This window comes from Thunnus maccoyii, chromosome 20 (assembly GCF_910596095.1).
Source record: "Thunnus maccoyii chromosome 20, fThuMac1.1, whole genome shotgun sequence".
Classification (NCBI taxonomy): domain Eukaryota; kingdom Metazoa; phylum Chordata; class Actinopteri; order Scombriformes; family Scombridae; genus Thunnus; species Thunnus maccoyii.
In genome coordinates, this window is record NC_056552.1 from 20946063 (window position 1) to 20961905 (window position 15843).

At 40.3% G+C, this 15843-nt stretch overlaps 1 long non-coding RNA gene across 1 annotated transcript in view; it reads right to left on the reverse strand.

The window, feature by feature from the left end:
* The window catches only part of LOC121886748, a 197227-nt gene that overhangs the window by 46740 nt on the left and 134644 nt on the right, over positions 1-15843 (reverse strand). The window contains exon 5 of the long non-coding RNA XR_006092832.1: positions 13523-13631. This is a non-coding gene — a long non-coding RNA (uncharacterized LOC121886748). The remainder of the gene's footprint in view (positions 1-13522; positions 13632-15843) is intronic.

Genomic DNA, 15843 nt, shown 5'->3' on the forward strand with positions numbered 1-15843 from the left:
AAGCTTTTCCTTTAATATCTCTGGTTGAAACAGGTTCTTAAGGGCAATGTGGCAAACCAGTAGGCGATATGGCAATATTGGATTTACAGGATTTTTTGAGAAAATATGCATATTTGCTTTATTGCTGAGGAAAGGCTTAAAGATTGATACCACTCTCATATCTGTTTGTTAATAATAATTTATAGTCAGGAGATGGTTACCTTAGCTTAGCATTAAGACTGGAAACAGGAAACAGCTAGCAAAGCTTTGTTCCAGCCCTCTAAAGCTCACAAAGGTAATTTGTGAGCTTTGTGAGCATTGTACGTTTGGTACTTTTGGACAGAGCCAAGCTTGTAGTTTCCTCTTGCATCCATTCTTTTTCCTAAGCTAAGCTAATCTGCTGCTGGGTGTAGCTTTATATTTAGCGTACAGACATGAGACTGGTATCGATCTTCTTATCTAACTCTCTGCAGGAAAATGAAGGAGCATTTTCCCAGCTATTCCTTTACAATGAATACATAAATATTCTACAGTGCCACTGGAGGATACAGTATATGTAGGACTGGTAGAAGCAAGGGGCTCCCAATCAACAGCAGACCAAATAAAATCCATGCTGATATCTCTTTCCATCTAAAATTTACCATAAACTTTAACAAGATGTTCTGTGTGAGTGAGGGGCCACACATATGCATGTTAGTGAGTCCGGGTGTGTGTCAACCCTGCAGCACCCTGGTTCTATATGCTAGCAGGCAGCAGAGGAGGGGTCCAGTAACGGGTCAGTAGCCTATACAGACACCGAGGGGTCTATGTAACACACACCCCGCAGAACATAAGTCCGCTGGGGCACAGCTTGATCCTCAGACTGCCTGCTTGACTGACTAAGCCACATATTTATCGCTTACCCCACTGTGACCGTGGCTGTTGCACCAAACATGTCAACTGTAGGGTGATTCATATCAACTGTATATATTTTGTCCAGAAATCAGTGATTAATCACCTTTTAATCAGGCTATTAAAAACCCGGTCAAAGCTATAAGAGCAGCCCTCCTTGAATTAAATGTGTGTGTGTTGGAGACGAGTAGTGGACCGGGTCGAGTTTCGTCAAGCAAGAGCCCGCTCTCCATTTATCTAGGGTTCAGCAGAGTGCTCGGAGGTTGAAACCCAAACACAGATGATTTGAGAGAAGGCACAAGAGCATGAAACATGATTAGGTTTCAACGTGCTACAAGCGAAAGCTACTATTTTATTACATTGCCTGATCAAATTTATAAATTGAATTAGGTGTCTTTTATCAATCCAGACAGCTATTGATTTCATCTCAGAGGGGATACTCGGGATGCGGTGGGGGTTATGCGTGTGGGTGTGAGATGATGGAAAAATATGAAAAATAGGACCATTTATGGTGTGTTTTGCTGCTGTATAGTACTTCCATATGGATTTTCCAGTTGTTTTTTTGTACATAGGAGAGAGTCAGTCAGATTCAGACAACCTCAACTTTTATCATATTAGAACATCTCATGCTTTTCTGTGATTTTGCCAGAAGTTGTTTAAAATGTTGTAGCATGTCTCATCATCTTCTATATCTTCTCTGTTGTACGGAAGGTGATAATGAAATATGTCTCCAAAGATACAGTCATCAGGACAGAGATATATCATTATGAGTGACAATTATAGGACAAGTCCTAAAAATAGAACATGTTTCCATACTCTGCACCTTCTTCTCACCTAAGTCATGTATTTACCTACAACTAGTTGAGACCACACACAGATTTATGTTGTGTTATGTGTGTCAGGTTAGGTATGACATCATGATACCAGCAGGTCTTATATGATGTCATGGATTAGTTTGAAGCTTCTACACAAATCTTGCTACAGGTTTTGACCTTGCATGTGTGCTGCATTAATACTGCAGTGACTTTTTTAAAGATGTTTTTGTTGTAATGGTTTATCATGTATTGAAGACATTGTAAGAAAGGATGCTTTTAATTAACTGATGCTTGTTTTTCACTAGTTTAGATTTGCATGTCATTCAATTCACTTTTACGTAAAAGGCACGATGGCAATTTTACTTGGTCGGACCTAGAAGCATTTAAATAACACATCCAACACAGCACAAGTCTGAATTGAATGCTGTGAGTTAACATAAAATGTTAAGAAGGCTTGCATTTCACATAGAGTTCAGATCCAGCAGCCTCCTCAAGTACCCTTTGCACATTGGACAGCTTGTGTACAAGCATTGCAGGAGCCAATCAGCTCTTTTGAGTGGATAAATTAATTAGTATACTGGCTTGTTTACTTTGTAATCTCTCTCCTTGTGGGTCAGTAAAAAAAGACATAACACTACAAGGCACAACCATGCAAGCACTGTTTATCTGTATTTTCAATTGTCAGTGAAGACCTGAGTCACAATTTAGCATCTATGCTTGGGCATTGTCAGACTATAAAACACTGTAGGCAAGCAGCAGAATTCTCTATCTGATAAATGAGAACATTTCTTTGCGAATTCACCATGAGAAGAGGAGGCCGGCATCCTTCACACTCACAATGGTATTTAGGTTTCAGTAGTTTGAAATCATCACTGTTGCAGCCTGTGAGAGAACTGAGGACACTGTTCCATCTCATATAATTGCTTTTTAAGTCATTGCTGTTCTTGTGCAGTGACGCTGCTCCCTTTTACGCACCAGATGCCAAATATCATTTTACTATTGTGGCTCTTTCTGTAATGGTCCTGTAATTTCTGAATAAAGCATGTAACAGACATTTGTTTCTGAATGACAAAAAAAAACATCACATAAAAAGGTTGATGAAGCCAACAATATTACTATAAAAAACACTAAATTACATTTATTTATAGTCTTATAACTTTACAGTAGAATCCATGGATTGTTGTGGTTTGAACTAACAAAATCACAACCCTGATGATAGATTTTATAGTAAGTTTCTCTTTGTATTTCTGTGAAGCTGAAAAACCTGCAATTGGAAAATAATCTACAAAATCTAGCATAAATCCCCCTGTTGTGTTACTGAGGAGAACAGACTGTAAGTGGCACAAAAACCTTGCCACACACTCTCCACCCTCTGTTGTGGTGGAAACCAATGTCCAGGGTTCCTTCACATTTTCCATTTCAAAATTCCAAATTCCAAATGCAAATTTTCAGACTTCTTGGTAGATTTCTCAGACCATATCTGACAACTGAGTACAAATAGCGAGATGTTTATTATGTAAATAAAACATTGGCGGGTTCATTATTTGTTGTGGTCAGTCTAGGTCTCATGTGGGTTGGGCCAAAAATGTAATGATTCTCGGTGCAGAGGATGCTGTGACAAGACGACAGTGCTTTTGCCCTGGAATATAACTTTCAATAGCCGCCTCCCCGATGTTGGAGATGTCTAATGATTTTACACAAAGTTTGCATCTAGCTTTCTTTTCCCATTTGGAATCCTTAGCCAACCAGGTTTTATATTTGGTAATGTCAAGCCAGCCCTCAGAATACTTGCATTTAACATATTAAATAGGCAGAGGCAGCTTTGCATAGGAGTGTTCATTCAGTTGCACGGCATACTTCTTGTCTTGCTTTTGACAACAACAAGCTCGCTCTGCCTCATGCTCTCTCACATAGTGGTAAACATTTTGGCTGCAGTGGCTGCCTGCTCCAAACGCCATGAAAAACACTCTGCTTGTATGATCAATTTATTTTTTTAGAAATTCTGATATAAATTGATAGAAATTCATATATTTTAGAAAACAGAATAGGGATAATAGTCTGGAAACACAAATATTTTTCCATACTCTCTTTTCTTTTCTCTTTTCAAACTCATCTAGACCTGTCAAAGTTGTCACCCCAACTTTACTAACAAACATGAACATATGCAAATGCACAGACAAAAAGGTCACGCACACATTCACACTGAGACACACATGGCAAACAGAAGGTACACCAGCGCACACACACACACTCAACCACTTCCCCCAGCCCTGTGTGGCACCCAGGGCCTCTCTATGCCACCCCCACTGAACTCTGATTGGTCAGCAACGTGTGTGTGTGTGTGTGTATGTGTGTGTGTGTGACAGAGTGCTGCTGTAGCGTGTGGCAGTGCGTGAGTTGTCATGACGTGGTTTGCACAGCTCACTGCTCACATACTAAACTGTACCTGTCACATTATAAATCTTTGGGGCGAGAGGCAGAGAAGGTAAATAAGAATGGCAAAGTAGGGTGGACTGGAGCTGGAGTGAGGGTGTATGTGCGTTATTATGTGTCGCATTGGTTTTATGCAGAGGTGTATCATATTCTTGAATTATCTTGCAACAAGCAGGTGGAAGCTGTTTGGGCGAAGTGGTTTTGTCGGTACCTGACCAAACCAGACAGCAACAGACTATGAATTCTAGAGGGAACGACTGTTATTTTCATAAGTTGTTCGCTGGAAAGAATTCCAGCATCTACCTGCCTCGCCTGCGGTGTAATGAGATGAAATTATCCTCCGACCTGACTGACGATGGCATCATTTAGTCAGTCAGCGTTGGGGATCTGGCAGGATGCCTGAGAGACGCTCAACCTTTGCTAGCCTCGCACTCATCACTGTGCCTGTGTTTTCACTCTAAATATTTCAAAAAAAGCAGAAATGGGCCTCTCCAATTAATTGCCATTTACATATTCCTGGCTACAGTTTCCAGATGGGTTTGGGGTGGGGGGTGGAGTTAGGGTGGGAGTGTTGGCGAGGAAATGAGACGCCATTTCAGTCGCCACGCCGATTATTTGTTTAGGTCATTAATAATTCCCAAGGTGCTGCGATTCATTTTGAAATTTGCCAAATGAGTGGAACTGCTAGGAGCTGTAAGGAGGGAGGTAGAGAGGGTAGGTGGAGGTGTTCTCACCATGGCTACAACACACACACACAGATATTTACGTTTCTGCTGTGGTGACATTACTGGTAAACAGTCCCAAGATTAGTTGCAGTTTGTTTGCTTTCAGGTGACTAATGCCGTCACTTTGGACCCAGGCTCCAGGATAACTTGCCTTACACTGTGTCACCTGCTCCACAGAGGGAAAGAGGGGGAAGAAGGGAAATGAGAGAAATGAAATGACAGAGAAAGAGGGACGAAGACAGAAAAGAAGATGAAGATGATGACTGAGAGAGAAAGGTACAGACATGAGTATATAGAGAAAAGATTCATTGTTCTTAAAGTCAAGCTGAAATCTGAATTCTCCTCACTTTTTGTGTAAGGAAATATAAAGTGTGAATCTCCAGCTATTGCACATATTTTTTCATTTTTCAAAACATATTTGTGGTATCATACTCGGAGTGTCAAGCCTCCGGGTAGGCATTTCCCCTTGCAACAGTTGACTGACTATGTGAACTGACATTGCTAGGAGAAGAGTCACACTCAACGTTACTTTTTGTCATGTTATTTGACACCTGCTGAGTCACTGACAGCTCCTGCACACTCAGTGCTATATTCCTACCACTTTATACAAAGGAGTATTTTAACTAACTAGTGGTAGTTGTCTCTCTTTTTTAAGATTTTTTTTTTTTGGCATTTTTGCCTTTATTTGACAGTTAGAGGTGTTGAGAGAGACAATAAGGGGTCTGACATGCAACCAAGGTCTCCCACCAGAATCGAAAGCAGAACGTCCTGGTAAAGTAGTATGTGCCATTAGGCTAGCGGGGCCCCTCACTGTCTCTCTTTCATGGGTCCAGATATGTAATGGGTAGTCGTGTACCCTCAGCACTTCATACATTACCCCGTGAATCAAATTCGGTGCTCCGTGTCGAATCACGATATGGAGCAATGAATGTGCAGAGTCATAGATTAAAGTAGGGAGTGCTCAAGGCATACATGGTAAAGAGCATTGACTAACAACATTGGTCCCCATCTTCTTAAAGGGGACCTATTATGCTTTTCCTTACTTTCAGTCATTTATATAATGTTATAATGTCGGATGTTCATATTAAATGTGGCCAAAGGGTCAAATAATGAGGTAAACATATGCAGAAGTAAACCTTGTGAGCAAAACGCACCGGCTTCAGACTGCTCTGAACACTCGGTTTCCAATGGTTTTTTCTACTTTTACCCCAAGCTGACATCAGCTCGTGATGGATTTCTTTATATGGTCATCTGCTCCACGCACAGCACGCAAGCTCACTGCTCCACTCCGCTAACATTATTGCATTTTTCGATGTTTTGGGGGTAGTCTCGCCGAGTCATGACTGGAGTTGAGCTGGCACACTGTGAGTGTTTTTCCATTACACAGCAGGGCAAGGTAAATTAAGTTGTTGACCTGTTGGAGGTGGTCCTCTGCAGCTCTTTTAATATGAGCTTTTAATATGAAGCAGTAAAGCAAGAAATGTTGGGTTTGAATCGGTGGTAACTTAACACAACTCTGATACTCTGATAGCTACTCTAGAGGAGTCCAAGAATAAAAATGTAGAGCTGGAAATGAGCATAATAGGTCCCCTTTAACTGCTTGTGTGGCCATTCGAGTTGACATGATATTACAAACTAATTGTAGTGCCTGCCCACTAGGGGTGTGCCCGAATACAAATACATTATTCGGCAAAGCACAAATAGTGGGTTTTATACGAATATTTGTTTCATACAAATATTTAAAAAATTATTTGTTGGGGGTATTCCCCAGAGATAAAGCTGAGCTACTGACACAAGCAAAGTACTCCCAAGGGACTCTCCATAACCTGTTGTTCCCCTTCTCCTTTCCACAAAGTTAGGTTGTAAAAAATAGGCAATAAATGAAAAGTGCAATGCAATAATTGCCTTTGAAGTTCCTCCCTACATGTTACATGGTGTGCTGTTTCTGTGTTATGGGTATATAAATAGGTAGAGGTCTGTTTGCAATGAGAGGATGAGTAAAGTTTTAGCTCAGTAATTAGCGCAGTCGTCTATGACCTGGGAGACTCCAGTTCAAGACCCGATGTGGGGACCTCCTTCATAAGGTAGTTTATTCATGAGCACTTATTGTAACACTTTAATTTTCTGAAAGTAAAAGTGTCATAAAATCAAAAACAGGATTTTTAAGCCTCTTTCCACTTTTATTCGAATACAAATACAAATAATTTTGCTGCCTCAACAAATACAGATACAAAACAAAATACAAATAGTGGCATCTCTGCACATCCCCACTGCCCACATAAATATTGCACCAGTCAAAAATTTACTAGCACTGGCATTGTCAGTTGGAGAACACAAATGTAGAGAAAAAACCCTAAATTTCTTCTTTTTGGTAATTACACTAAAGTTGTCATGCTACCAGAATTTCAAACTTTGATACAATACTAGTATAAAAACAATGCTCAATACCTCTTTCAATACCACAGCAAAAAGAAATTAGTCCTAGGCACACAAAATAGGAATTTTTCTTTTTTTAAAAATAAATTTGCCATGGCTGACTTGACTAGACGTGGGTTTGTTAATGGAGAGAATGTCTTAACAGCCACATGTTGCCACAGGTTGAGTACCAGTTGATTTTATTCCCCGTTGTTTCATCTGTGCAGCCTTGGGTTGAAAATCTGAATGTACATCTGTTTTTTTATAACTTTGGTACTTTCACTACTATCGAATGTATAATTAACGGAGATTGTATCATTTTAAAGACATGATACTGAAAAAGTATCTAAGTATCGATACTTTTGACAACCTTAAATTACACTTTGACCAATTAAGTATATAAGTCAACAACAAATGCCAGGGAAATATATTTTTTAGCAAATTCTAATTTCAGCTCAATTTGAATTTATTTACTCACCTAGCCTGGTTTTGGATTAAACCTGATACTCTCATATTAAACTTAATTAAAAACTTATTAAATGTGTTACTGTGGCACCAAAATGTCTCACCCTTACCAACACTTCTGGGATTCATCATGTGTGCAAACTAAGTCCAACAGCATCAGTTCTCTTTTAACAAACAACATAGTGAGCAGTACTTTCAGGATCATTGTGTCCTTCCCCCTGTGCTAACCTCCAGCTCAGTTAAAGGTGGGAGGTGACGGCTGCTGCTGTTTCAAACTATTTTGCTCGCAGGCTGTTCTATCTGTGATTTATTTATTTATGGCAACAGGGTTAGATTCAATCCCCAGGGTATGAACAGTGCATGTAAATAACCTAATCCAAATAAGATCTTAAGCAGAGTGTGGCCAAAAACTGGCCTACTCTGTGCACGTAAGCTAAAGACAGAGAGAGAGAGAGAGCGATGTTGTCATAGAACATGGAGTCAATAAGAAGCAGCGTGAGGAGAGGGTGGAAGAGGAGGAGGAGGTGAGCAAAACATGAAGTCATGGCCCTCACAGTGAGATCCCAGTTCTCAGCTCTAGGTTTGATTCCTGTGGGAGCAGAAGACAGCGACTCTCCGGCTCCACGGCTGACTACCGTACGGTGACTGTGATGTTCCACATGTGGCGGCAGACCTTGTCTACCAGCCGCCACTGCCACTGTTGGTCAGTGAGAGCCACAGTGACAACACATACAGGGACATACTCTCAGCCAAGAGAAGCAACCATGAAGGTGCTGACAACCAAAATGATAGTTTCCATTTTGGGTTTACTATTGTGAGGTGAGATTGCATTTTATTGGCAGGGTTAGTGTTCAGGAATAAAAATAAAGTAAGCGTTTCTAAGCACTTTCAAGTTTTCGACAGAACAGCTTTGACTACAATCCCCTGTGTGACAGGAGTTTGTCCTACTAAGTCCCATCCGAGAGGATGATGTCAGGCAGTTACATAACTTTGGGTGGCAAGACACTAAAAACTATTATCAGCATACTCATCTCTGTACACCCTTTAATGCCAGAGAAAGACCTGAGAATAAAGCTTACTAGGGGATCTTTATATACCACTTGAGGGCCTTTGGTGGTCTCAGGACCTCATATCATGAGTCGTCCTGTTAATGTTGGCTTCACCGATGAAATCAAGATTTAGGCTTGTGCTATAGCAAGCCTACTGTAAAACAATGCTGGGTTGTCCGGCAAAAAAGTTTGCTGACATGCTGGCAATGTCTTGACGTGTCAGGATATAACACTGGCCTGTTTCCTAGCGACAAAGCAGCAATTTTATCCCATCACATCCTCTACCACGTTCTGGTGAAACCTGTGGCTAAAGAAGGCACACGTTAGCTAATTTTAGTTAACTTTAACCACACTTTGCTATGCAACTACCTACACTGAGTCTGTTCACTGGCTTTAGGAGTCTTCTTTACTTGTACTACTGCTATGCTATGTTCTAGCATGTCACAAATTTAGACATTTTAATGAATTTATCACAAAAGTAAAACAAGTAGTAAAGCAGTACCTTACTAGAAAAGGCGTTTGTTGTTACCTTGTTTTGGTCCCATTCAACTTGCTCTCAGTAAAATCACCTACTGATACCAGACTCAAGAGAATCTTGGGAAACGTAGGGAAATTCAGTGTGCTATTATTCTGTAATTATGACTTGTGGCCACAGTGGCTGATGTTACATTGCTCACTTAAAATAAAATGACAAAATGTATGAATAGTAATGGCTATGATGTAGAAAATCATGTTCACATGCTAAGAAGAGTGTGTGTACTCCAGGCCTGCTGGTGTTGGCCTTTAAAAATGACTATCAGTCAGTCCCTGTTGGGAGTAACAGTAGTAGTGGCAGCCTTGACTTTCCACTTCCACAAAAGCACTCAGAAATGAAGTGCCTCCTCACGTGCAGTTCTAACCAAATTGAGGTTTAAGTGTGTTTAGAGCAAAATGAATGTAGTCGGTGCACAGAAACACACACACCTTCTGAGTCATCTGCTTCCCCGCGGGGCCATGCCATAGCTCTTGGCCGACCACCAGGGAAGCTGGTTAGGTTAAAGCTACGAGACCCTGACAACACTCCTGTGAACCTGAAAAACACACGGCCCTGTTCTCCTTTACCTCCGCTCTGACGTGAGAGCATGAGACGAGGCCCCTCCATCGCCCCATTTAGGTGACTGATAGCTGGGCAGATTTTCTTAAAACAGCCACCAATTATCAGATGCAATTAAGGCCCCCTGCACAATTACAACGCCTGCCCAACTGAGTATGTATGTGTGACGGAGTGTGTTCCACTGTTGCCCGGGCCAAATGACTGGTAGGATGATGAAGGATGTGTGATCCTTGATGTTGACTTTATTCATAATAAAGTAAGGTGGGGTAGGCTCTAATTAAGGATTAGGGTTTGAAACAGCCCAGTGAGTTTAATATTTAGTATAAAAAATGTGTTTTTTGGCTTCATCAGGGCTCATGCAAACCAAATAACAGATGCTACTTTGCACTGCAGGGAAAGTGTATTTCACCCTCACCTTCCATTCATACTGCAAGGAGCTGATGGTTTGCTTTCTTCTTTGCAATCCATTCCACTCCAATTTAAACTATGAAGTAGATAGCTGCTGTAATGTTGTCACCAGATTTGACGGAATTAAGAATTTCTGCTGCTTTTTTGCCAGATAGTTTTTTTTTTTTCTTTTTTAACGGTGTTACATAACTTGCTGGCAAGCTCTTGTTAGAAACCGATAATTTAAAATGACAGAAAACAACTGCATTAATTTGATCACTTTACCACTGATCCATAAAGGTTTGTGTAGTGTTTTACATTACAGCTGTATATAAACTGGAAAACTGTACACGATTGCTCATTTATTTTGTACTTATCGGGGAGAACAACTGTTCATGAAAGTCAATTTCAACAGATTTCAATGGATTTTAAAGTTTCCATGGTCGACTAGCTTGTCAACTGTCCATACATCTACAAGTCACACAGCTGTATAACATAAATGGCTTCACACTCACTCACTGATTACATAACTCAGTGTGAACAAGGGGAAGGGTTTTGGCGTGTAGCAAGAGCACATTTATCTCCTCGTAATGGGACTGTTTTGTAGTTTCTCCACTCAGTCAAATCATTTTAAAGCCTAAGACATCTGTTTGTGAGTAAACTCTCGCTGCAGTAACCTCTGTTGGGAATCTTGACTAAGGCAAGTTTTTTTTTGTTGTTTTTTACAGCTTTGCCAACTTTTGCGAAAAAAGTTGGCAAAGTTCGCAAAGAAGTAGCTGACTTTCCTATACTTGTAGATTCAAGCTGGAGATGCAAGGTCGCAACAGATATTTATGTCCTTGCTTTATCAAACTCCAGTACAGTATAGTTTGGACTCTTTCTCATTCCTATAAGGTGACAGTGCCCACTTCTCTGTCTCTAATTCAACTCACTGCCCATCTGTCCTCTCTCTTCACCACTTTTCCACTTTCTTCTTCATTGCTAAGCCTTTACTCCCTGGTCTGGTGTGGCCTTGGTACAGGGATGGGCAGCCTCTGGCAGTGTGCTGGCACTGGCGAGCCCAGTTTAAATTAGGACCTCAGGTAAATACAGAGATGAAGCAAACAGATGTGTCATGCTCTCTCAGTTTGAACTTTGATTTAACATATTTATTTTGGTCCTCCTTGCTGAGGATGGAAAGATAAACGTGACTGCTACTCTTTGGTGAGTAAGTAGTTATGGGAGTCTAATGATTGCTCACTGCTTAAAGAGGAACTTTCACTCATCCATGTGTGTATAGAGTAAAGCTTGGGACTGAAACACTGAATGGGACATGCATAACACACTGCTAGAAATAAGTGGTTTGTGGTTTAATATAAGAGAATAAACTGATTCTATTAGCTCTAAGAATATACTACAAAATTCAAAACTCTGCTCAAGACTTCAGTGAATTTTCACTTTGGAAATACTCCTGGACAAACTCCAACTTGTTGTATGAAACAGTTTAACAGAGCTCCACAAGAGGGGGCAAAACCCCCATGGGGAGTCACATCAGTGGGCCAGCAGCCATAATGATACAGGCGTACTAAATCAGTCCAGTTGTTGCTATTGTTTAAATCAGAACAATAATCCAGTTCAGACCTCTCGGGATCACATGCCAATGATTCTATTATACTTTGCAGTTGGATGTATTTATCATTAAATTTCTTTTTTCTCTTTCTGCCTTTCATCTCCCCAGCCCCCCCTCTCACAAATACACACACAGACACACGCACACACACACACACACACACACACACCACAGCCACCACCACCCCCTCTCTTTCCCCGCACTGGCTGGTGTGTGTTTCATCTAATTCTCTTTAATGAGGCTCATTTCACTGTCAGGAGTCTAATGATGCTAATTAATTAATCCGCCCACCCGTGTTAAAGAAAAGTCTGTCAACCAGATCCTGCCTTAAAGATAATATATACAGTATCTGTTATGGTTGAGAAAACAAATAACATCGTTTGAAAGGAGTGTTTTTTTATATACATCCAGGCTCTGCATTTCATGTGGCTGCATGGCGTTTCACATTTGGAGCATTTAGCTGTAACTTTTATCTGCTAAACAGAGCTACTTAAAGTGAGCAAAACTGTGGATTGAACTCAAAAGCACTAACTGAGGTTGTCAGCTATAAATCATACTTCTGACATTTTTTGTGGGACGGTGGATAATCTGTTTCTGTTGTGTGTTAAAATACAGAACTTTCTGATGTGCTGTAATATTATAGGCAAAAAAGGGGGAAATAATAACATAACAATGAGCGCAAAATCAAAACTTAATCTAATTATTGAGAATTGCCAGAACTGAAATATATTCAAAATACAATAAAGCCTCCAACAGCTAAAAAGAGCAAGATGTAAGCACGTGTTTTGCTAGTGGTCAGATACAAATACACAAATCCCGTGTGTGTAAAAAGAAAGAAAATCCTGATTTGAAACATTAAAAGATGCTTCAGGTCATGAGAAGACTAAAGAATGCAGCAGAAACACCTCACATGTTTAGGTAAGGTGTTAATGTCAATCTGTGAGTGGTGTAGTGTGTTATTTCCATCCATCTATACACAGGTTACAATGGAGACTCATACTGTAGTATTCTGTATATCAGTGGTTCCCAACCTGTGGTCAGGGTCCCCCAGAGGGGTTGCAAGATGATCAACAGAACAGGAAAGTCATTTTTATGCTACGTAAAACTATGTTTCTTTTTTTTTTCCAGATTTAGTTTCAATTTCTGCTTTTGACTCGTGAATTATTGTTGATTGCACCTCTAAAAATTATTTAAAGTCCCCCTCCACTAATAAATGTGTTCTGCTTTTTGTTACTTCATTTGGACGCTGTTTTCAGTCTGCTGAAAGTTTCTCTGTCCTCAACGGTTTAAGACATGTATATATAAGCGGAATTTGTGACATCGCAACTAATTTGGAGTCAATTGTGTAGTATACAATTTACACAAGTGTGATGTGGCAACTCGAAACCCTCAGTGCACATACACATACATACATACATAGAGCGAAGCTTTTGGTGAAGTAGAAGAAAATGAAAAATATATTTATATTCATAGATTCTGTGTTTTTCAATGAGGGGGTAGAGTAGATGTCATTTTAAGAATTTGTAATAGGTAACTGAACTTTTCAATGGAAAAACCACGTCAGACACAAAATATTCAAAGCAGAGTATTTTTCCTTTTCTTAAAACATATCTGGAGGGGATCTTTGCTTTTCATCAGAGAAGGAAAAAAAAGTCACTTACTGAACTGCTCCCAACTGGTAGACGTGGCGAAGGGTCACAAGTTGGCATTGCTTCCTTTTAAAGGGTCACAGGTCAAACAGGTCAATCCGTATCAGTCTGTGGAAGCTCTCTGAAAAGAAAGCACGCACAAATGAAGAACAGTGCATAACATATTTTCTCAAACTGTCATCACAGCTGCAACCTACCATTGCCTGACAACTACAGCTCAAAAGTGTTATTTATAATTCTTATATGTAAATGGTTTCATCGTCCTCCAAACACACTGACAACTTCAACAATTTCTTTGTCTATGATTGACCACTCAGATTTTGGTATATGTGATCTATTCTAATCAGTGTCAGGTCAACAGCTTTCCAAACAACATGTAGTAAAGTTTGCAGGGGTAGCGCAGTAATAAGCTAATGTAGGTGAAACAAATACATTTTCCTAGAAACTGAATGCAAAATACAGAAATCCAGAGGAGAGACATAAAATCATAAAACTTTGACTACAAGCTCGTTATTATACGATTTCTGCGCCGCTAAGCAGGTTCTTTCTCAAGATATGTAATGTAATTTATAACACATGCTACGTAGTTATTAATTATGCATGCCACATGGATTTTTCCATTTTATTAACATGTAAACTGTTCATCTTAATAGAAAATTACAAGGATGGATCTATAAATGCTGAGTAATGCAGCAATGCAGAGGAAAATCCCTGACATTCTCACTTACATCCGCAAACCTCAGCACATCAAACACCAGTCGATATGATGCAATGATGAATGAGTCAGACTTTTTCTTCCCCACTGTTTATTTTTGGTAATCAGGGTAGACCAGCACTTCTCTGCAGGTTTAAATGTGACACATCTAAATAAAGCTTGATGAAACACTTTGCTCCGTGACTGGTCACAAGATTTACTTGATTTGGAAATGTCAAAAAAAAAGAAATGACATGACACGTAATATTCCATGTTTAGCATTAATACAAACCTTGTATGTTCTGTTGGCTGGTTTATTCTGTTTTGGATACATAAAGGTAACTCAAGAAGGAGAAGGAGGGACTGTGTGTGTGTGAGAGAGAGAGAGAGAGACAGAGAGAGAGAGAGAGTGGCTGAGCAAATCCTACCACACATTGTTCTTGTTTGCACAGACCTTAGCAATTTGTTTGACTCTACTGCTATTGAGGCGAGACATGCTTGCAATCTCTGCATCTGTGTGTGTGCCTGCATGCAAGTATATGTGCATGAGTGTGTGTGTGTGTGTGTGTGTTTGGGTGGAGAGCCCTCATGTCAAACATCTCCTCCTGTAAGCTCGGGGACAATTTTATGTGGTTTGATTTGTGAGGGCCGGAGAAAGCCGACTGCTGTGTTATTCCTCCGTTCTGATTTCCTCTGCCTTCAGACCTTATTTAGACTCATTCTTTTTTCTTTTCATTGCCTCTCATTTGTTCTCAGGCAAGAGAGGGAGGCAAGCATGGTCAACAACAAAAAAATCTCTAAACTTGTCAGAGCGCTGATTTATTGACAAGAACAGCAATGAAAAATCTGCCCTTTTTTTTTTTGCTTTTTTGGGGAGAATTCTTTTTTTTCTTTTTCAACCTTTTGGGTTTCTTTGCCAAATGTCTGAGACCTGTCACTTGCCAGGGAGAGTGAGCGATTTCTTTCTTTTCTTTTTTTTCTCCTTTTCTTTTTCTTATTTTTTTCCCTAGCCAAGTAGTGACAGCTACAGAGAAAGGCCAGGGTGGCATGGACTCAGCGGTTTCAGTGGCACACAAGTTGCATTTGATTGGCGCCTGGCTCATGGACCGCGGCCCCGGCCGTGAGTCAGCGACACCGGGCGCAGACATGCACGCGCATCCACTGGACTGTAACATCGTCATGGCAACGGAGGCTAAATGAATGGTGGACTATGTGTTTTCTTCCCTGACTTATACTTGCTCGGACTGATGTTGAAAGTTTTGGAAACCTACAGATTAACTCTTTATGAGGAGATGGAAGAAAAACACGGCAAATAAGCACTAATGTGGCCTCAAATTATCGCTAAAATGTCATTCTGCTCACCTGATCATTATGTTGTGAGAGCAGACTTATGGAAAATGAAAATCGGGGGGTTTTGTGCAGCATTAGAGCATCCAGTCTGTATTAGGAATGAGCTTTGCAAATAGATGACACCATCTTGGCAGATAATCCTCAACTCCATCCAAGCAAATGTAAGAGCTGCTGCTTACATCATGGATCTATCAATCATTCAGAAAACAACCGTGTTTGCAGAGGCTGACTGAAGAAGGTAAGAACTGTGATGGTGACGTCACTCTGACTGGATCCACTGGTCCTTCAT